Source organism: Schistocerca nitens, chromosome 2 (assembly GCF_023898315.1).
Source record: "Schistocerca nitens isolate TAMUIC-IGC-003100 chromosome 2, iqSchNite1.1, whole genome shotgun sequence".
In the NCBI taxonomy this organism is placed as follows: domain Eukaryota; kingdom Metazoa; phylum Arthropoda; class Insecta; order Orthoptera; family Acrididae; genus Schistocerca; species Schistocerca nitens.
In genome coordinates this window covers 606,310,265-606,333,603 of record NC_064615.1, presented here as the reverse complement: position 1 = coordinate 606,333,603, position 23,339 = coordinate 606,310,265, and the positions used below count along the sequence as shown (strand labels likewise).

Sequence of the window (23,339 nt, the reverse complement as noted above, 5' to 3'; positions counted from 1 at the left end):
CTAGTAAATGGTGGGCTCATTACAAGACCATTTGCTTGCTGATAATAGCTCCCCTGAAAACAGAAATAATTTTAAACAACAATCCACTGTACTGACAGTGCTCCGCTGATCTTCTAGATTTATGTTGTGTGATTACAATGTTTGTGACACAATATCTACAGTCTTTCATTGTAATACATGTGAACAATCTATGCACAACAAATGAGACTACTGCAGCATTCGTCACATGATCCACTGTCTCCTTTCTATCTCTATGTCCCAATAAGGCTTTGACCCGGAACTTTACAGAATAAAACAATAGCTACAAAGAATCAATTTAACCCCAACACCATTGATAAAATTTTAGGTAAGAAGTTGAAGAAGCAAGCTAGGTCGCTACTATCCCCAATGAAAAACACAGACAAAGTGGAAAAGAAATGTCGCAGATTACCTATTATAGGAAGAACATCAAATAGCATAAGTAACATATTGAGGAAAAGGGGTTTGTCTGTGTTTTTCTATGTGCCTCAGACAATAGGTAGTTTCTTGTTCAATGCAAAAGACAAACATCCATCCTTCACATAAAGAGGGGTTCATAAAATCACATGCTATAAGTGTCAATCTTGCTACATTGGACAGACGGGGAGGTCAATCTGTAGCAGGTTTAGGCGTAGTTAAAAAGTTCTTGGCTGATGCATAACTTTAGTCCAGCCATTGTAGTGTAATTGGTGAATGTGGAATAATGTATGTAATTTGTTAAAAAATGGTCACTGACGTAATTCTACATTACGCTGTGGATTGATACCTTAAGAAATTAAGATGAGTATCTATGCCTGGTCATCATGTTTATCTGTGCATTATAATTTTTCGGTATCACCAACGTACTTGAAAATGGGCTTATAACCCGAAACCTAGGTTGTGCATTAACATTGATAATAAAATTGTGAAACAAGGCAAAAAACAGTGTTTGTTTAGTTAATTTACATAGTTTCTCCAAGAACCCGCAGTCGATTCAATTATAATGATATAATTTTAACTTTCGTGAATGATCAGTTCAGCAAGTACTCTACTCAGATTATCGCACATGCAATGCAAATTACAAAAACTAATCAACTTTGTCATGATGTAAATGTCTTAATTTAGTGGTAATGCAGTCATAATCTCTTTCAAGTATCTGAAATACACATATATATTTTCATAACAGAGGGAGAAAATACAACACGAAGTACATCAAAAATCTATGTGCTTATCGAATGTCTGGCAAAAGCGAAATCGCTTGTATGAAACATGAAAAGATGGATCTAGACCAGTAACTTGTTAAAAGTACTTGAAATAAGGGAAATGGAAGACTCTATTTGATATAGCAGACGTAACGATCTTATTTAGTCGTTACGCGATCGTCCCATATACAAAATAGCTCGTAACAGTACCTCCGTAGGAACTACGAGATATCTGCGGAGACGATAGTGAGCAGCTAAACCCTGGCAGATGGTTGTCTCAAATATTATCTTTGGTGTGTGAATTGTAAGATCACGTTGGTGCCTCGATTTTCCAAACTCTGTGTTGTTTATGACATTTATTCTCGAGACGCACTCTAAATGTTCGAGTGACAGGTTATATGCATCTTGCACGGAAGCCATACTACAGCTCAAGAGTTAAATGACGTGAAAGGGAGGGAGTGGCTGATGAAGGAAGTGAGACATGGTTCTAGTTTATCACCAGTGTTATTTAGTTTGTCTGTTGATCAGGTAGTAGGGGAAACAAAGTGGAAATTTGCAAAGAGAAATAAACTTAAGGTGAAGAAATAAAATGTTTTTGGGTTTCCGATTTAATTGTATTTCTGTTAGAGATTTCAAAGGCCTAAAATACTAGAAAAAGCAGTTGGATGGAGTGGTAAGTGCCTTGAAAAAAGGTTATAAGACAAACATCAAAGTAAAACAAGTGTATTGGAATGTAGTGGAATTAAATGATACGGTTTTCAGCTAATTAGATTCGGAAGTGAGACATGAAAACTATTAGAGGAGTATTGTTGTTTGTGTAGGAAAATAAATGACGACCCCGAAGAAGAGAGGAAGTATAATTCAGACCAGAAATAGCAAAAAAGAAACAAAAGGAATTCTAGGAAAGAGGAGTTTGCTGACATCGAAAATAAACACAAGTGTTAGAAATACTTTTTTGAAAGTATTCATCTATAGTATAATTCTATATGGAAGAGGAACGTAGAGTATGGAAATTTCAAACATGAAGAGAATAGAAGCATCTGAAAAGTGTTACCACAGAAGAATGTTGAAGATAGGCGACAAATGTAGAGGTACTGAATAGTATTTGGGAGGAAAGTAATGACACTGCGTCACTAAAAAGGGGGATCGGTTCATAACAACCTGACGCACCAGTTTTCACAGTAAACAGGTTGAACTGGATGTAGAGTTTAGTAGTTATGCGGAGATGAAGATGCTTGCACAAAACGGACTCTCGTCGAGAGACGCATGACACTTGTCAGGTTGAAGACCACAACAAGAGCAACAACAGAAAATCAATACTCAGGACACAACTTGCACTGATAAAAGGAAATATTTTCACCAACTGCGTAATAGCATGTTGGTCTACATTTAGGATATAAATAATGAGCGACTGTGCTTGGCATGGATTGGGCAAGTAGTTGGTAGTTTTCCGAAGGTACATGCCACCAGATGCCTACACCCAAGTCACAGAGTGTCCGTAAATAATGGGCCGGTGATCTGTGGAAACGAGGCTGACCCCCGATAGCGTACCAAATATGAGCCATCGGCGACAGATGAACGGAATTTTCTAGCCAGTATATGAGCTTGGTGTCACTACAATTCTCCTCGATTCACTCAGTACTATTCTGGCCTTGTGACATCGACCCTTCTCCTGCTGAAAGATGTCACCGCCATTGGGGCATACATCAACCAAGAAGGGAATTCAGGTGATCGGAAATATGGCTCACGTAGTCCATAGCTGTCATTATCCCTTCGCTTTGGTCTACAGGTGTCATAGAAGCACAGCTTAAAGTATGCTACGCGATAATATAGGCTCGATTAGTCTGTGTACGTAGTGCAGTGCATGTTTCGAGCAGCGGTACACTTGACTGCCGGCGTATCCGGACATGACCATCGACTTTCTATCACAAGAAATTCGATACAATTCTTCACTGATACACGGTCCAGTCCCAAGGATCTCTTGCCCACTGATACTGTAATTGACTGTGTCGTTAGGTTAACAAGAGAACACGTTTGTATCGTCTGCAGCGAACCAGTTATGAAATGTACGCTGAACAGTGAGTTCCTAAACATATGTGCCTGCACCATTATTGTTCTAAATCGTCAAATCTGCCACATATCATCGTCTATACTGCTTTATACAGTGGGCAAGCCTCCGACCGTTTCGTTCTACGATCTACATCCGCATACAAATACTGCATTCTGTGTGACACGTTTCATTGTCCTGCTAGTAGATGCTACTGAACCAAGGAAAATGAAACTACATGTAAGGGTGGACATGATCCAGAAGGACGAATGGATATTTGTGTCGATCCCTTGTGCCTTCCAGATTGACGAAATCACACAAAGAATGCCACGAAAACATTCCGCAGACCGTAATGCTCTATAATGGATAAGATGTAATGACGTAAAGTGTGAATAATTTGTCGTAAGTTAAAACGAATTGACATGATATAGTTTTAACACAGGTCGCAGACCTGCGAGACAATTTGTTTGTATATGATTTACAGAGTCCATCGCGCAACATTTATAGACGAACGATTTTTCCAACTGGGAGTTAGTTGTAAGCAGCGATAACAGTATACTAATGCTTTCGAGTGCTGCATAGCTCGGAGATGTTAGATTATCTCTGATTTATTGTCTGTAACGAAAAGTATTACTTACGATTTTACATTTGTTCTGGATTGGTATACGGTATCTTATAACTATAGAAGTGTTAAGTTAACTAGGAAACGGTTTTCTCTGAATAAATCCCAGATATTTAACAAGACAAAATACTTTCTCTGAGAAAACTTAGTGGCATAATTGTAGCTACAGACATACAGCAGTCAGACATATGGAATTCGTGAGGAATGATAGTGCTCTCGAGCCAGCTTGCGGTCCGGCTTTGTGTATATGAGACAATTTTCTCTTTTAAAGTCGTTATATCAAATATTAATTTTCTCCTTATGCAGACCAGTGATCATTACTCCATCGAGAGCACTACATTGCACGGTAGTCTCAAATCTGATGTGCCCCGCTGAAGCCTTTTCCTCTTTCCAGTATCACAAGAAATAGCAGCTGCAGCCTCGTGGAGCAATCAGAATTCTACGGCGATCGTACTGTTAATATTTTCAGCGCTACGAGATACCGAGCGGTGTGTCCAACAAACACAAACTGCTATCAAAGAAGATCTGTAATTACTTTCTTTCTCAGTTGCAACAGATTTTAACGAACTTTAGTAAGATATACTTGGCAACAGTAATAGGCTAGTGAATTATACGTCGACAGCTACACGTTTAACTATCAGAATTATCTCAAGTAAATCAAATATTGCCTTTTCAATATTAAACAGCCATTTTAGATCCGTCCTCCGGCCAGAACGCTTCCCACCACTGTTGCAGGATGTTTGCTGTCACACCGTTTCAAGTCATAAACGGCCTTTGTCCGATGGAGCATAAAACGTGATTCATCTGAAAACGCCATATTGTTTCTTGCACGGTGTACTTTAACCACAGCGGTACGCGACCAGTTTACAGACTTAGAAACTTCTGAGAAGCTTTAACGCTTGGCCCGAAATCCAATGATCATGCCCATTTGGACATGAGAGAAATCTACAGACAATAAACATCGCAAATTCGTCGACAGTTTGATTCAACATTCCCTGCGCATCACTCAAAAGCGAATTTCTAACCGTGTTGGAATATCCAAGGAAAATGTCGACTTTTATTATTGAACAATTAGGATACAGTAAAATCTGTGCGGCATGGGTAGCACGCCGTCTCACAGACAAGAGCAAACAGCGTCGATTGGAATTCTGCGAGCAACTTTTGCAGCGCTACAGGTACGAAGGACACAACTTCATTACGACCCAGAATAGAAAAGAGCTCTGAAATCGACATCCGTTTTCTCCCTAGAAGAAAAAGTTCAAAACACAACCGGCAAAAAATTTTTTTTCACTGTGTTTTGGATGCGGACCGAGTTTATGTATCCGATTATTTGGTACTAGGGCAGCGCTAAATTCTTTTCAGCACATACAGGCTCTAGAACACATCCGACGTCGAGTTTCTCTTGCAACATGACAAAGCTCGTCCACAAACGTCGCGTGTAACTGAAGAGGCTCTTTGGAACCCTTATGCAGTACATACTCATATTCACACTCGTGTACATGCTCGTATATTTTCAGCTTTCTTTCTACAGGTGCCTCTACTATAAAAGATTTCTTTTATATTTCAGAAGTGTTTAGTTTGCCATTCACCAACAAGTTTGAAACGATTCTACACCCTCTTTACTAATCAGATCTTACGCCACGCAGTTTTTTTTCCTCTACTCAAGACAGACTTCAAGGATAATCATTACACTCGGACGATAAGGGGAAGACAGCTGTCAAGTTCTGGATTCGAGAAAAGTCGGAAGAATTTTTCAGTGACGAAATGAAAAGAACTTGTTACAAGTTGGCAGAAGGGAATTAAAGGTATTAGCTGCCAGTGGGCATTGACTTGTCAATGAAAGTCAATGCAGCAAGTTGTACATCTGTGTTGGACCAAGGCGGGAACCCACGTCGCCGGCATACAAGGCAGATGCACTCACCACTACGCAATCGGGGCATGATGGCCACCGGAACTGCTCGGACTATCCTCGCAAGCCTTCAGTTAGACCAAAATTCTCAACTTACACCACACGCGACTAATGTAGTGCCCTTGCTCATTAACCACATTACTCGTGGCATCAATGCCCACTGACAGCTAATGTTTTTAATTCCTTTCGGTCGTGATTGACAGTGGCTACAGGATCAAATGTTTGTCTGTTCTTTCGGAGATGTCCAAAAGAACAGACATCACAATGGTGATTAAAGCGATGAAGGCCAATGATGACAACAGTACGGCAAGATGCCGCGAGGAACGAAGCTAATGAGCAGAGGCACATCATTAGTTTTTAGTGTAAGTTGAGAATTTTGGTCTGGTAGAAGGCATCCAAGGGTAGCCTGTGCAGCTGCGGTTACCACGTTTCCAGGTAGAATAGAGGTCAGCAAGCAGGAGACCCGGTATCATGTTCATACTCGTATATTGCCTGATTTATTTCTACAGTTGCCTCTACTACAAAATCCTCCGCTTATCTTTTACAAATGTTCAATTTGCCGTTCACCAATGAACGGAAAACATCCAGAGGATAGTGAAATTCTCCCCGTACTTCCGGATGTCTAGTGTTACTACTTTCTTTGACGTTGCTATGCGGTGTCAGAGATCTACTAGAGTTGTTGGAAACGGATTCTTGCAAACATAGCCTATAGCGATCCACTCCCCCAAAAAAATCACATTCTATGAAGTCAGGCGACCTTGGTGGCCTCTCGTAGTTCCGTGTACCGCTTCCGGTCTATCCAATATTGCAGTGCCATATTCTCGACAAAATCACATCGCCAAATTGTAATTGAACGCCACCTGTTTAAAAAATGAGCTCATCAAGCCTTGTGCTGCAGTGTTCCTTGTGATGCTGCGTTCCTACCTCATCGACCCGAGACACATCATATAATGACCGAACGAGCGAGCGAGCTGCTGCATGAGCACGATCCGTACTGGCCATCACGTCAACCAACAACTCACAACTAGTGCCAGGTTAAAATTTTGCGTAACTCAAAATTTGTTCCAAGTTTCTATCTGCATCCATGCAGAATGTGTCGTCCCGTGAAATATTTATGAAAAACCTATATCTCAGCTCAGCGTTACTTGAATTGAATAATCGAAAGCTATACATGTGAATAACGAAAGGAAGACCAGAGAGAGAACAAAGAGGCTAAGGATTCAGCTATGCAAATGGTACGAGCGCTGCTCGGGAGAGAAGTGGATAAACAGAATTTCAAAAATAATTACGCTCGTGAGCAATACGCAGTCATTGACTCTAGCTCCGGACCAGCACTTCGCATCTAAATGGCTGTAAACATGTTTTCAACTCGTTAAAGGCGTCAACTGCAGATGCGCTTACTCCGGCTTATTCAGCAGGTTGCCCTGACGATAACTGCCAGGACATCTGCCTAATTGTTTTCATCTAAATTTTACCTAAATTACAACACTCGATGTATGTACCACCTAGAACACCATAACCACGAATTTACCTCTTTTTGTTTTTTAGAAAGTCCTTCAGCTTCAAAAGGTCAACGTATTTGGCATCAGCTTGAAAAACAGATATCGTTGATAACTCAGATTCATTGTATGCACAAAACACTCTATTACAGGTGTTAATGTGAAACTGAGATGCGTAGGAGAAGAAAATGGATTATACAAAATACAAATCTTACTCAAAGCTCCATATACAAGACACGCTACATGCCATATTTGTAAGCCCACTGCATTATTTATGAAATTCTACTTGGACACAGTCAAATTAGTTTCAGAATTAGACTAAAACATATTGTACTTTCTATTAATTTCTTCCAGTCACCTACAAGAAATAATTTTCAAGATTTTTGGCTCGCGAAATTATTTATTTTTATTTTACATTTACTAATGATTCAAAAGACCAGTAGAGTAAACCGAATTTTGCCGTGATAATTAAATATCAGCGTATCGGTGTGTCTGGTAACTGGTTTCTCGATCCCCTCGTGTTCGCTCTCTTCCACCACTTAAAGCAGTTTGATCATTGTATCAGCACCACTGAGTCTCTCAAATTCTTGTCCATAGTCATCGGCATTTCATCACTCGCCGCTTTTCTCGTCAAAACCAAAAATTTCTAATTCACACAAGAATATACCATCTAACTACAACAAAATATTTTCCATTTTGACTATTTTTTGACCACGACTGTCTCAAGAAATATGTAAAGGCTTTTTTAAATTACCGCTACCAGTCACAGCTTTGTCAAATATTGTTTTACTTACTTATTTAGCGACATGTTTCGAGCGTTATACTTCATCTTCAGGCTAAATGGCATTACAAAAACAACTTTACAGTAAGGTGATACTGATGTTATATAGTATTTTCGTAAATTCTGGGGTCATCCTGTGGAAGAAGAGAAAACTTAGTAAGAGGAGATGTCTCTTTGGAAACTGGACTGATGTTTCCGTGGCCACGGAAATAGTAACACCGCAACGCATCTCAACGAGGCTGCCACTGCAGAAGAACAAAGTAAGTGACCATTACAAAACATTTTCTTGCAAACATCAGTCCAGCTTACAAAGTGACATCGCCTCTTACTAAGTTTTCTCTTGTTCCACAAGATGACTCCAGTATTTAAGAAAAGTCTATATAACATCAGTACGACCTTATTGTAAAGTTGTTTTTGTAATGCCATTTAGCCTGAAGATGAGACACGGCCCTGGAAACATGTCGCTAAATAAATAAGTAACACAATAGTTGACAAAGTTATCACTGGAGCGGTAATTTAAAAAAGCCTTTACATGAAATATTTTCCGCTTCGTATAAGAAGAATCGCCGAACTCTACATGGACAAAATGAAAGCCAGATAATCCACTCTTCGATAATCGCTAGTTGGCTGTATTTCAAAAAATGGCTGTGAGCACTATGGGACTTAACATCTGAGGTCATCAGTCCCCTAGAACTTAGAACTACTTAAACCTAACTAACCTAAGGACATCACACACATCCATGCCCGAGGCAGGATTCGAACCTGCGACCGTAGTGGTCGCGGAGTTCCAGACTGAAGCGCCTAGAACCGCTCGGCCACACTGGCCGGCGGGCTGTATTTCGCAGGAAGACTTTCAGTGGCCATACTGTGTTTGTGGTTACAGCTCACATCCATCTCTACATAAATCCTGCAAATGTGTCATGTCTGAGAATATATATGCAAAGTTCAAACTGTGTTATTTACTAAGACTCATAATCGTGTTTGGAAATAGAAGAACATAGAATCCTTTACTCCTTTGGTAACGTACTATCCACCATATAAATGCAAATCATTCTGCACAACACAACTGAAGAGTAACTTTCTTTGAAACCACGTTATTACCTCACCTTGCAATAAGTTTTAAATTTGGATCAAAGGTGCCTAGAGCCTTTCTCCATAATGGTGCAAAAATGTCACGCTCTTTGACGTCAATCACGGGCTCGGTGATGCTACAAACGGCATGGTGTCAACACATGCGAAAGAAGACCAGAGCTCAGAAGTTCCTGTGAGGTATGAAGTGGATTAATGATGTCACCATAATTTTGCTCAGTGCAGGTGTGGACGTGTCACACGGTAAAAAGGTCGTCACGCCTCGTCTTATTCATATTTCACCCCTTCTTTTGATGCCTCTGCGATGGAGATCGGATCAGTGACGCCCAGCTTGGAAACCACGCGGCTTTCTTATGCGTGAAAATGGAAAACATTCACAAGCTGAGACATGGTCTCTTATGGAACAGTGACTCGAAAAGGTAGAATAATTTTATTTCAAGTCTATGATCAGAAACTGGTAGGTCTTCGGACTACCAGTTTTGGTCAGCAATGACCATCTTCAGATTTGCAGAAAATATGGGAAGAACACACATGCAACTAGTGGATTGTCTACAGCTGAAAACAAAGTAGGCCATGATGGAAATTATTACTGACATACACGAAAAAATTATGCGCTATTGTACGGTTGTTTGCTTGAACAGTAGCGCTGCTGGTAAGATAACTCTTGTGTATACTATAATTTATATATGTGTGATGATGCTGGCGCTAATTTTGTGTTTAGCATTTGACGATGTCCCTATGGCTCTAGTATATTAGCGTGCTGGCGTAAGCTTTCGCCACCCCACCGGCCGGAAAAGATACAGTGAGCAGATCGATAGTAGGCGCTCGATCAAGCACGTCTATCAGGAGGGAGGCCGAACACAGACTCGCAAGCAACCTGCCGCCAACGTCCTCTCGACAGCAAGGATTTAGGCCACCGCTGCTGACCGGAGAGCTGCACTAGCTCAGCCGCTGACTCGACTTACTACTCTAGGTTGGTGTCTGTCATTCATTCCCAGAGCACGCGTAGGGTAGGAGAGTACATAGCGTCAGACTATAGCAAGATTACCGATATTGTCTGCAAGAGGACTATTTGGATGAGCTTGTACCACATCACATGGACTTTATTAAAGTTAAGTAGTAGCTATCATGTAACTAAAGAACTACGTTGATACACGTGTGCATTTGTATTGTAGAAAGAACATATCGGCCACCCATAACAACACTCTTTCCCTCGCTTCCTTATGGTACAAGATACTACAGTGACGTCGAGGTCACTACGGTTAGGACATCTTTTTTATAAAAAAGGTATGAACTCCGTCTTCAGGCAATGAGTGGCCTACCGGGACCATCCGACCGCCGTGTCATCCTCATTGGAGGATACGGATAGGAGGGGCGTGGGGTCAGCAAATCTCTCTCCCATTCGTTATGATGGTATTCTTGACCGAAGCCGCTACTTTCGGTCGAGTAGCTCCTGAATTGGCATCACGAGGCTGAGTGCACCCCCGAAAAATGGCAACAGCGCATGGCGGCCTGGATGGTCACCCATCCAAGCGCCGACCACGCCCGACAGCGCTTAACGTCGGTGATCTCACGGGAACCGGTGTATCCACTGCGGCAAGGCCGTTGCCATAAAACAGGTATGGCTAGTCGTATTTAAGGCGCATAATTTTCCACGCTTATGTCAGTAATCCTTTTGATCGTGGCCTATTTTGTTTTAAGCTGTAGACAATCCACTAATTGTATTTGCGTTTCTCCCATATTCTGCTGCAGATCTGAAGATGGTCATTGCAGACCGACACGGGTAATATGAGGACCTAAACGTTTGGTGACCATAGACATGAAATAAAAGAAATTTATTTTAAAGGAAAATATTTCACATACACCGCTACTCAGTACCGACACGAAAAGACTTCCTGAGGTAGCTTACACTAAGTCTATGAAACCACCCTTTTCCTTGAGGCGTTAATCCCCAAACATTTCGCGCTCTAAACGACAGTTCGCAGTGTGATGAGCAACTCGGTGGCTTTCTTGACAACATATGACAGTGCTGGCGCCCGCCAGACGTTTCAGTCCTTCTCCATGCATATTGTGGGATGAATCCGAATTGAATGAGATCTCATTCCTTTGGAAAGAAGCGTCACAGCAATTTTTCCTCTGGTACATTACACAGGGTGATACCACTGGGACTGTTCAAAACCATTCGATGAAATATGGACGTGATTCGTAGGAGAAAAGCGTGTTTATCGTTTTTCATGCCTACTTTTTAGGGCCCTTCTGCCACATGTAGCGTGTACATGGGAGAAAATGTCGCGACACTGACATACACTTGAATGAAATGGCAAAGGACTCCTCGCAAAAATGGTTCAAATGGCTCTGAGCACTATGGGACTTAACTTCTGTGGTCATCAGTCCCCTATAACTTAGAACTACTTAAACCTAACTGACCTAAGGACATCACACACATCCATGCCCGAGGCAGGATTCGAACCTGCGACCGTAGCAGTCGCGCGGTTCCAGACTGTAGCGCCTAGAACCGCTGGGCCACCCCGGCCGGTGACTCCTCTCAGACCACCCAGTTCGGCACGGGAGCAGATTTGATAGGGACTTTAAAAATGTCGCTGTACAGAGATAGTCATTCAACAACGCCTACCCACTGGTGGGACACGCAACACAAATCACGCTTGCACTTCCTGACTTCAAGCGAATTCGCATTAATGTCGGAAGGATAGCGTGTCTGGCTGGTCGGCAGAGATCGGCAGATCGATCTCTCTGTACGGAGACAATTTTAAAGTACACAACGAAGATGCACATGGGGCACCCAGGGGTTGGCATTTTGAGGCGGGGGGATCTTAGACAGACATTCTGCCATTTTATTCACGAGCGTTTCGATGTCGCGCCCTTCCCTCTCTCCATGCACACACTACGGGAGGGCGCAAAAAAAAAAAAAAAAAAAAAAAAAGGTTGGATGAAAAATGCATAAGCATACTTTGATCACATTCAAACTTCGCTGAATGGTTTTCAACGGTCCTTTGTGGTTTTAACCTGTTTGCCAAAGCAAAACTTGACGTCACGCTACACTCAAAATGAGTGAGATAACGTTCAATGGGGTTGCAGCACCGTAGTGTCAATAAAAAGGGTTGAGATGTCCGAGCGGTGTCAGCAGTACCATAGGCTGTCAAGAAAGTCGTTCTGTTGTACATTACACTGTCGTTTTAGTATGCGAAATATATTAAAATGAACTTCCCTAGAGAAGGGTTTGGTTTCACTGACGGCCTTTATGCCACCTCCAGAGGCCCTTTCGTCTCGCTACTGAGCGTGTGTGTGTGTGTGAAATACTTTCCACGGCTACTCGTGAGAAAACTACGGATTTCAACGTTTGGGTTGCACACCATCTCATCGTCTGATACATCCATTGTGGCACTCGGGCTGAATTGTGCTGAATTATGGTACCAATGTTACATCATTAACACACGTTACATCTCGCATGAACTTATCATCCGTGCCCTTCTTTTTAGCATGCCAAGCTATCTGAAGCGTCGACGAGCCAGAGGGTGACGTCGCAGGGCGCGACGTTTCTACACCATTATAGAGGGAAAAGGCCGGGAGATACGGGAAGATTTCAATTAGATTGCATCATGGTCAGATAGAGATTCCGAAATCAGATACTGGATTGTAAGGCGAACCCAGGAGCAGATATAGACTCAGATCACAATATAGTAGTGATGAAGAGTAGGCTGAAGTTCAAGACATAGGAAGAATCAATACACAAAGAAGTGGGATACGGAAGTACTAAGGAATGACGAGATACGTTTGAAGTTCTCTAACGCTATAGATACAGCAATAAGGAATAGCGCAGTAGGCAGTACAGTTGAAGAGGAATGGACATCTCTAAAAAGGGCCATCACAGAAGTTGGGAAGGAAAACATAGGTACAAAGAAGGTAGCTGCGAAGAAACCATGGGTAACAGAAGAAATACTTCAGTTGATTGATGAAAGGAGGTAGTACAAACATGTTCCGGGAAAATCAGGAATACAGAAATACAAGTCGCTGAGGAATGAAATAAATAGGAAGTGCAGGGAAGCTAAGACGAAATGGCTGCAGGAAAAATGTGAAGACATCGAAAAAGATATGATTGTCGGAAGGACAGACTCAGCAGACAGGAAAGTCAAAACAACCTTTGGTGACATTAAAAAAAGCAACGGTGATAACATTAAGAGTGCAACGGGAATTCCACTGTTAAATGCAGAGGAGAGAGCAGATAGGTGGAAAGAATACATTGCCGGCCGGTGTGGCCGAGCGGTTCTAGGCGCTTCAGCCTGGGACCGCGCGACCGCTACGGTCGCAGGTTCGAAACCTGCCTCGGGCATGGATGAGTGTGATGTCCTTAGGTTAGTTAGGTTTAAGCAGTTCTAAGTTCTACGGGACTGATGACCACATTTGTTAAGTCCCATAGTGCTCAGAGCCATCTGAACCATCCAAAGAATACATTGAAAGCCTCTATGAGGGTGAAGATTTGTCTGATGTGATAGAAGAAGAAACAGGAGTCGATTTAGAAGAGATAGGGGATCCAGCATTAGAATCGGAATTTAAAAGAGCTTTGGAGGACTTACGGTCAAATAAGCCAGAAGGGATAGACAACATTCCATCAGAATTTCTGAAATCATTGGGGGAAGTGGCAACAAAACGACTACTCGCGTTGGTGTGTAGAATATATGAGTCTGGCGACATACCATCTGACTTTCGGAAAAGCATAATCCACACAATTCCGAAGACGGCAAGACCTGACAAGTGCGAGAATTATCGCACAATCAGCATAACAGCTCATGCATCGAAGCTGCTTACAAGAATAATATACAGAAGAATGGAAAAGAAAATTGAGAATGTGCTAGGTGACGATTAGTTTGGCTCTAGGAAAAGTAAAGGGACGAGAGAGGCAATTCTGACGTTACGGCTAATAATGGAAGCAAAGCTAAAGAAAAATCAAGACACTTTCATAGGATTTGTCGACCTGGAAAAAGCGTTCGACAATATAAAATGGTGCAAGCTGTTCGAGATTCTGAAAAAAGTAGGGGTAAGCTATAGGGAGAAACGGGTCATATACAATATGTACAACCAAGAGGGAATAATAAGAGTGGACGATAAAGAACGAAGTGCTCGTATTAAGAAGGGTGTAAGACAAGGCTGTAGCCTTTCTCCCCTACTCTTCAATCTGTACATCGATGAAGCAATGCTGGAAATAAATGAAAGGTTCAGGAGTGGCATTAAAATACAAGGTGTAAGGATATCAATGATACGATTCGCTGATGACATTGCTATCCTGAGTGAAAGTGAAGAAGAATTAAATGATCTGCTAAACGGAATGAACAGTCTAATGGGTTCACAGTATAGTTTGAGAGTAAATCGGAGAACGACGAAGGTAATGAGAAGTAGTAGAAATGATAACAGCGAGAAACTTAACATCAGGATTGATGGTCACGAAGTCAATGAAGTTAAGGAATTCTGCTACCTAGGCAGTAAAATAACCAATGACGGACGGAGCAAGGAGGACATCAAAAGCAGACTCGCTATGGCAAAAAAGGCAATTCTGCCCAAGAGAAGTCTACTAATATCAAATACCGGCCTTAATTTGAGGAAGAAATTTCTGAGGATGTACGTCTGGAGTACAGCATTGTATGGTAGGGAAACATGGACTGTGGGAAAACCGGAACAGAAGAGAATCGAAGCATTTGAGATGTGGTGCTATAGACGAATGTTGAAAATTAGGTGGACTGATATGGTAAGGAATAAGGAGGTTCTATGCAGAATCGGAGAGGAAAGGAATATGTGGAAAACACTGATAAGGAGAAGGGACAGGATGATAGGACATCTGCTAAGACATGAGGGAATGACTTCCATGGTACTAGAGGGAGCTGTAGAGGGCAAAAACTGTAGAGGAAGACAGAGATTGGAATACGTCAAGCAAATAATTGAGGACGTAGGTTGCAAGTGCTACTCTGAGATGAAGAGGTTAGCACAGGAAAGGAATTCGTGGCGGGCCGCATCAAACCAGTCAGTAGACTGATGACAAAAAAAAAAAAATAGGGAAGTTTCAGGCGGTAAATGGTAAATTTTAGGTGCCTTTGAGTCAAATTTTAAGTTTATGAGTCGCAATGGGAGGTAAGTATACGGTTTCAAAAAAGTGATCTTCTGTTTATGTTGCGCGTTTTATTTCTTCTAGCAAGGAAAGGTAACATGTCGGTGCAATATGACACAGAGGATTTCAAAAATCTACCGGACTCATGGAGTCCTCTATTCTTATTTCAAAGAAATCAACATATAATTAGTGCGCACTTTGCAACAACAGAGGTCCGTCTGTTTTATGAGGTAACAGCGAGCAAGATGTAGCGCTGGCTCTTGAAAAATTCCGGTACTAGGCTTCGCTATGTTACACTTACGAAAAAGTCACAGAAAATTTAAAATCCCAAGCTATTAACAACTAGAAAAAAGTGATACAATTCGGCAAGCGAATATTTTCAAATGCCCACTGCCTTGAAGTCCAACAATTAAGAATATGCAAATTCCCACGTAAGACTGAGATCGCAGCAAGCTGGGCGCAGATATTCATTTCCTCATAAGTTGGGGGAGCAGTTTGAAAGGAGATGAACTACTATCTGGGGAGATCATTCGTTGCTGTCTCTTTTCGCATAGTATAGGCAATGTTTCCCACGTTCTACTGCAGTCGTCATAATGATTTGAGGATTGGAGATTTTCACCTGGCATGCACAAAAGAGCAGCTGGTGTTGGAATGTCATCCCTATCAGGTACTTGGCACGTGTCGAATTTTATTACTGTCATGTTACATGGTTATGGATGTCTTAAAAATTTTCTTCGTCTGGAACTTATCATTAATGAGATGGAGTAGGAGCGTTATTTGAGTCCCTAGAAGCCATAACAGTGTAGTTCACAAGTTAATGAGGTAATTTTTGTAACAATATAAATATTGCGATTAAATTTTACGACAGTCGGCAATGTGCATTTTTCTTTAGGCCAATCAAACATGGTGCTAACGCAAATGCATGCAATAAACTGAATCTTTCAACTGTTAGTTGCAGTTAAACAAACCAAGAAACGAAGAGAACCGCCGGCATGCGCACGAGTGTTGCACGTGTTTGCCCCACTGCTGCGCGTGTCACGTGGCCCGTGCACGCACATCAGAGGCATGGGCAACATGGCACTGCTGCATGCACTCGCTTGCCTCTACGTGCAACGGCCGCATGCGCCTGGTGCGCACTCATTAAATAAGTGGTTTTAAGGGGGGGGGGGGGAGGGGGAGGGAACAAAACAGCGCGATCATCGGTCCTACGGGCTAGGAGATGATGGTGGAAGGAAGTAGGCCGTGCTCTCTTAAAGGAACTACCACGAACTGATTTAGGGAAATCACGGAAAGCCTAAATCTGGATGGCCCGATGCGGGTTTGAACGGTCGTCCTTCCGAATGAGAGTCTAGTGTGCTAACTACTGCGCCGCCTCACTCAGTGCAAAGTAAGGAATTCCTACTAAGCAGCAAGTACCGAAATATATGGAGAAGGGCATAACCAACGTCACCATGAAAGTGATAAGTGTGTTGCTAAACAGGCGTGTGGTTGGGTGATATACCAGCCATAAACAATGACATCTAAGTAAGAGTACTGCAGTACAAACACGTCGACTTTCGGTTACTACTGTGCGGGCGAGAACGTGTGCTATGAAATGGATTAATACTTACAAAACCCAATGATCAGTTATTCTCACGAGGCACAAATGAAATACGGAAATGAGTTAATAAATTATAACTAGCTCATAGGTATGATTTATTAATACCGTAATTTCAGATTTACATAAGCACGCAACATGGAAGCAACTTAAATCGGATGTCATTCACTCGCAGAAATAAAAAATGTCACACCATGTTCACAATGACCGAACGTCACCCTACTCGCCCTCTATTATTTTCCTGCCTGTAGGAAATGTTGATAAGAATTGAAGAGTGGTGTCAATACATCATGGTTACTGGGTATATCTGACGTCATACGAAGTTTTCAGAGTTTGAACGCAACACAGTATGCTCGAAGAATATACATGGGCAGATTTTCACCATCTTATGAGCTTTGAGGAAGGTTGAAGCATTGGATTGGGAGAAACGGGATCGTCATACCGACAGATCGCACAGCCAGCTGGCTGTAGTACAATGCCTGCAAAAGGTGTGATGTCGAGACACACTCAGGACTCCTGAGTGTTGAGAAGACTTAGGTACGGGTGCTTCCAGAAGGCTACAACACGAGAAGATCCTGGGATATCTGATGACTAGACGGACGACGACATTTGAAATCCTCCAAGAGCTTCTACGCAGAGTGACATCTCAAACTGTCCGGAACAGATTAAAGCTGGGTTGAGATCTCGACTTTCTAGACGTCGTTTACAGCTGACGTCATATCTCACACGATAGAGACTTACATGGTGTAGCCCAATTGAACACTGACCAGCATTCTGTTGTGTTCAGCGATGGATCTTGACTCCATATGTTGTCAGATCAACGCCAAAGTGCTATAGACGACTTCGTGGCAGATCGCAAGAAACACTGATTCTCTCCAACACGTGGAATCATTATACACGGAGCTAATGGACATGGCGACAGGACTGATTTGGTAATTGTAAAAGAGAGAATAAATTATCGCCAATACGTGGCAAGAAACGTAAACCGTGTTTTCATACCCCTCAAGAACAGGGTATTAAATGGCACATATCTACAGGATATTGCAAGCCTCTACACTGTAGTTCACATTGCATCATGGACTGACCTACCTACCTTGCCCCTGTTTTGTCACCCACTGAGCTTGTCTGGTATGCGATGGGAAGACGTTTAAATCCATAAAAGCCTCAAGCCAGCAGTCCTCACGATATGTTACAGCGCGTATTTCAGTCATGGCAAGAAATCCCTCAAGATGACTTTCGCCGGTTGTCTGCTGCCGTTCCACAATAAATACGGAAGTGTCTTCGTGTGCGTTGACCTCAAACCTCATGCAAATGTATATGACGGACATCAGTTTTGCATCGAATTATAGTTTCATTTACCATCTAATGTACGTTATGTGGTAAACATTGCCATAAAACTTGATACACATCGCACCTGTGCTTTATGGAGTAACACTTTCCTTATCCGTCGATGTGTAGTAACTACAGAGAAGAGTTACTACGTCACGTGGCTACATTTTTAAACAATAACTGACTTTAGCCAACACGAACGTGAAATTATAAATTTTCTGTAATGGTTTGTATTACGCTTTTTAAACAAATATACATCGAAACATACCAGATTGTGTTAGGAATATGGCAATTACAAATCCCAAAGGTAGAGTGTATTACGGCTCGTATCAACGCATTCTTGTCACTGCTTAGTGAAACAGTTTCACGTTTAAGAGGATTAAGGGCAAGGAAACTACATTTTCTTCCATTAATATTTGTTTACTAAGAACCTTTTTACCGACTATTAAACAACAATGAAGTGTAATTAATAAATATTTATCGATCAAAAAGAAAAGAAGTTTTTGCTTTTCGTCCTTACATTCTACGATTCCTACTTATATTCATAAATTATCGGCAGCGAACTTTCATAGTAAAAATTGTCATTAGGTCCTTCATAATATGCATATAAGGTGGTGCTTTCAAAAAATTACGTAAAAACCGATTTAAAACCAATACAGGCTATCTATCTTTGTATAAATTAATATCCAAAGCGATTTCTTTGTAACGAACCAAATGAGGTACGTGGCTTAGATTTAGTTACAAAATTTAACCACAACTAAAAAGGGGCTAAAAGCATGTTCTTCCAGTGGTTATCTAACGCTGTAAAATGTAACTTGTGGTGGGAAGTTACGTACAGTGAGAGGGATAGCCGAGAGCGTCAAAGCCTCAAGAACAGTCGATTCCTGGAAATGTTTCGACAGCACACATATGTGAGGCTAACAAGCTTCACAGTTCGAGTACCCGGATTTCGTGCGTACATTTGTGATGCCTTGTAAATTTTTGGTGTGAACTTTGATATTGTCATTTCGCGGAACTAATTCAGAACTTCAACTATTCTGCTAGCTGTTTGAACTTGCGATTTTGTTATGTGTTTGCTTGGAAACTTTAATTGCTTTGAGGAAGTATCAGATTGTGGATCCTGGGTTAGCTAGTTTCCTGAGATTAATACAGCTTTGTGACTTTCAGTACTTGGGAACTTCCTTAAATTTATGGAGGAATAAACTTTGAACGCAACAAAGCGGGAGCTTTCAGTTAGCGCAAAATGTTAGGCGTTGTTGACTGCCACTGGTTGATAGCATGTGATAAACGTTTTTCAGAAAGAAACTGTAGAATGAAGATGGCAATCAGATCCAATGTCTGCAGTTGACAGCCATATGCAACATGCCACAGAAGGAACCTTAGAGTATAAAATCCTCGGAAAACTCCCAAAAAAGTCAGGTTTCATGTGTGCGAGCTAGTCGCAGATTAGTCTTCCTCAATATTTTCATGTCGTCAGTCTTTTGATTGGTTTGGTGCTGTTCACCTTTTCCAATCTTGTGATACAGTTGCTACCTAAATTCTACACTCGACATCCTGTTCTATCAACTTTTTATATTCTACGCTTTGTCTGCCGATAGTGTGGTTTCCCTTCTTGGAAATTATTCTTGGATACTGAAGCAGACCTTACACAGACTATTTTCCTCGCCAGCCGGTGTGGCTATGCGGTTCTAGGCGCTTCAGTCTGGAACCGCGCGACCGCTACGGTCGCAGGTTCGAATCCTGCCTCGGGCATGGATGTGTGTGATGTCCTTAAGTTAGTCATGTTTAAGTAATTCTAAGTTCTAGAGGACTGATGACCTCAGATGTTAAGTCCCATAGTGCTCAGAGCCATTTTTCGAAACTATTTTCCTTACCTATACCTTTTAGTACTTCTATATTTCGTACTTCGTCTGTCCATTTAATTTTTAAAGTCCTTCGATCGCACCAAGGTCAGTTACCTCTAGTTTCTTATTCTACGGATATTCGATGATCTACGTATCATTTACATGCAATTCTGAGCTCTGGACGTACTATTTCAGAAATTAATTTCTCATTCCCGTATAAATAGCTGATGTCAGTAAAGTTTTTTTTATTGACGAAAGCTTCAACCACTTATGCCAATCTACTTATTATAACTCTTTTGCTTCGGCCATGATGTACAGAGATAGTCATGTTTCCATAGACATCATGAAATGGGCGACTAACTGCTACTTAGTTTTCATGATGGTGAACTGACTGAGATGAAGTGCAATTAATGAAGTAAAAATTGACTGATATTACTCCGTTGGCTGGGACTGGTACCACTCGTCATGTGAATTTTACGGTCTGACATTAAATATGAACAGTATCCTTCCGGTACCTGACAGTGACAAAAAGCCTCCTGTGAACAAAACGTCTTTAGCCAACAAAATCAGGGACACTGTAGTTCCTGTAGAGTGCCTACCGTACGGTCAGGACAGATTTCTGCCAGTTGTCACAACCTCTGCAGCTGGTATGGGTGCCAGCTGTTATCCCAAAAAATGCTCCCAACATTGTTTTTGTTGTTTTCCATTTTCCGTATGGCCTCTTTGTCGGACTCTCGGCCATCTCTGCTACCAGCTGAGTTGTTGCACCTATTCTGTGATTTGTCAAAGGCATTTGATTGTGGGAAACCACGACATCCTTTTAAATAAATTAGAATTCTATGGTGTCACGGGCAGTGCTGCAAAATGGTTCAAGTCATACTTCACTAACAGGAAACTAAGGGTGTCAGTGCAAGGGACTAGTGAATTAAGTCATCAGTCATCATCAGAATGGGAAGAAAGTACATGTGGTGTCCCACAAGGATCCATCTTCGGGCCATTGCTTTTTCTTGTGTACATTAATGATCTCTCATCAGTTACACTGTCAGAAGCAGAGTTTGTTTTGTGTGCAGATGACACAAGTATTGCAATAAATAGTATGTCAAGTGTAGTTCTAGAAAGATCTGCTAATGATATTTTCATGGATATTAATAAATGGTTTAAAGCCAACTCACTGACATTAAACTTCGAAAAGACTCACTATATGCAATTCAGAACCTGTAAGAGGTTTCCACCCGGCATATGCATAAAATACGAAGAAGAGCAGATAGAAGAGGTTGACAGTCTTCAATTCCTGTGATTACAACTTGATAATAAATTCAGTTGGGAAGAGCACACCACAGAACTGCAGAAACGCCTTAACAAATCTGTACTTGCAATTCGAGTGTCAGCAGACATAGGCGACATAAAAATGAAAAAGCTTGCATACTTGGCCTACTTTCATTCCATAATGTCATATGGTATAATATTTTGGGGTAACTCTTCAAGTCAAACAAAAGGTTACAGAGTCCAAAAGCGTGTAATACGTATTATTTGTGGAGTAAATTCACGGACGTCCTGTAGAAACCTCTTCAAAGAACTGGGAATACTAACTACTGCCTCTCAGTATATTTACTCATTAATGAAATTTGTCCTAAATAATATATCTCTTTTCCAACAAACAGCTCAGTTCATAAATACAATACCAGGAACAAAAATGATCTGCACAAGGACTTAAAAGCACTTTAGTTCAGAAAGGGGTCCACTACTCAGGAACACTCATCTTCAATAATTTGCCAGTAAACACAAAAAATTTAGTTACAAATAAAGATCAGTTTAAAAGGAGCCTGAATGACTTACTAGTGGCCAACTCCTTCTACTCCATTGACGAATTTTTTAATAGAAACAAATGATGTATTGTATATATTCATACTATTAGTATTGTTATTCCAGCTTTTTAAAAAAATTTACATGTTTCACATCCACGAGGATCTCCTCAGCACGGATCTATGGAACGAAAAACTAATCTAATCTAATCCGTTACCGTCTTTGGTCTTGCAGCTCCGGTTGCATCGCCAACGACACCTGTCATTTTGCACCTGTTGATACGTTTCACCACGGTGCCGTGGGCTATCTGCTCCTGTACGCGATCTTGCTTCTTGGGTAGAAGAATTATTTCATTTCTCTCACTTCTGTGATTTACTAGTTTTGTTGACAACCTTTCAAGTGACAACGTGTTTTATACAGCAAAACAATGAAATACATGTCAGAACATACTCTTTGAGAACAGTAATAGATAACTTCCCCTAGCAATCGTGTGCCGTCAGTAGGAAGACAATTCCCAAAGGGCTGGGGTTCACAGCCGACTTTAGGCAATGCGTATAAATCTACATTTATAGCCACTGCAATATCGGAGTCAATTTCAAAACTGTCACGCAATGTTTCAAGCACAGATAACAGCTGACCCTACATGCTGCATCTGTACTAGACGATTCACCCACTGGTCAACTTGATAATGTGTTCCCAGCAGTTGCTGTACTAGTGTTATAAACTTTAGAAATGGTAGCTCCATCGAAGTCTCTTCCTAATTCTGAATCTTCTGAATGCCCTTCTGCAACATTTTCTTGGTAGTTCATTGCACTACCAGTCAGAAATTAATCTGCCATGGAACTATGTCACCTCTATGAAGTCATTATGATACATATAAAATAATCAGGAGAGTCAGTATGATCCCTGTAACTCCAAAAAACAAGTATGAGTAAATAATATGCTTATTACATTCGAGTGTGTGCATAAATTGTTTTCATTATGTTGTATTAGTCCCGCAATCATCCTACATGTGCACCTGCAAAGTTCGGGCATTCAAATAGTAAATGATGAATGACGATGGTGTGGCCTCAACTACATACCCTCAGAGTTGAAATATTAAACGTTTTTGCTGGTTTCGCTGTCTAGGAGATGGGATACGTAGTTGCCGCATTACAGGCCAAATACTACTTAGTCTACAGTATACAATATTGATGAACACACGGATCGAATGGTCAAAGGTTCCTATCACACGACAATTTCGAATGTAATGTAGAAATTTATAAATGAAGAATTGCAATTACATAAAATTTGCAGGTACTATCTTAACGACTTTAAATGATGAGTACGATAGTGAAAGTACTTTTTAGAATGTGGTATATTTCTGCAAAACACTTATTGGTGTCGATGGTCGAGCAATTAAATAAAATACAAGGTGAATAACAGGGAAACAGTAGATTCCTACTGCACGTAATTAGTTATGAACAAGAACATAGCTCGCGAGCCATTCACTTCTAAACGCACAC

At 41.3% G+C, this 23,339-nt stretch overlaps 1 protein-coding gene and 1 pseudogene across 1 annotated transcript in view; one reads left to right on the top strand and one right to left on the bottom strand.

The window, feature by feature from the left end:
- Positions 1–23,339, top strand: part of LOC126235191 (hemicentin-2-like) — a 534,119-nt gene that overhangs the window by 424,054 nt on the left and 86,726 nt on the right. The gene's annotated exons all lie outside the window — the stretch shown is intronic.
- On the bottom strand, positions 10,639–10,756 carry LOC126238185 (5S ribosomal RNA; annotated as a pseudogene).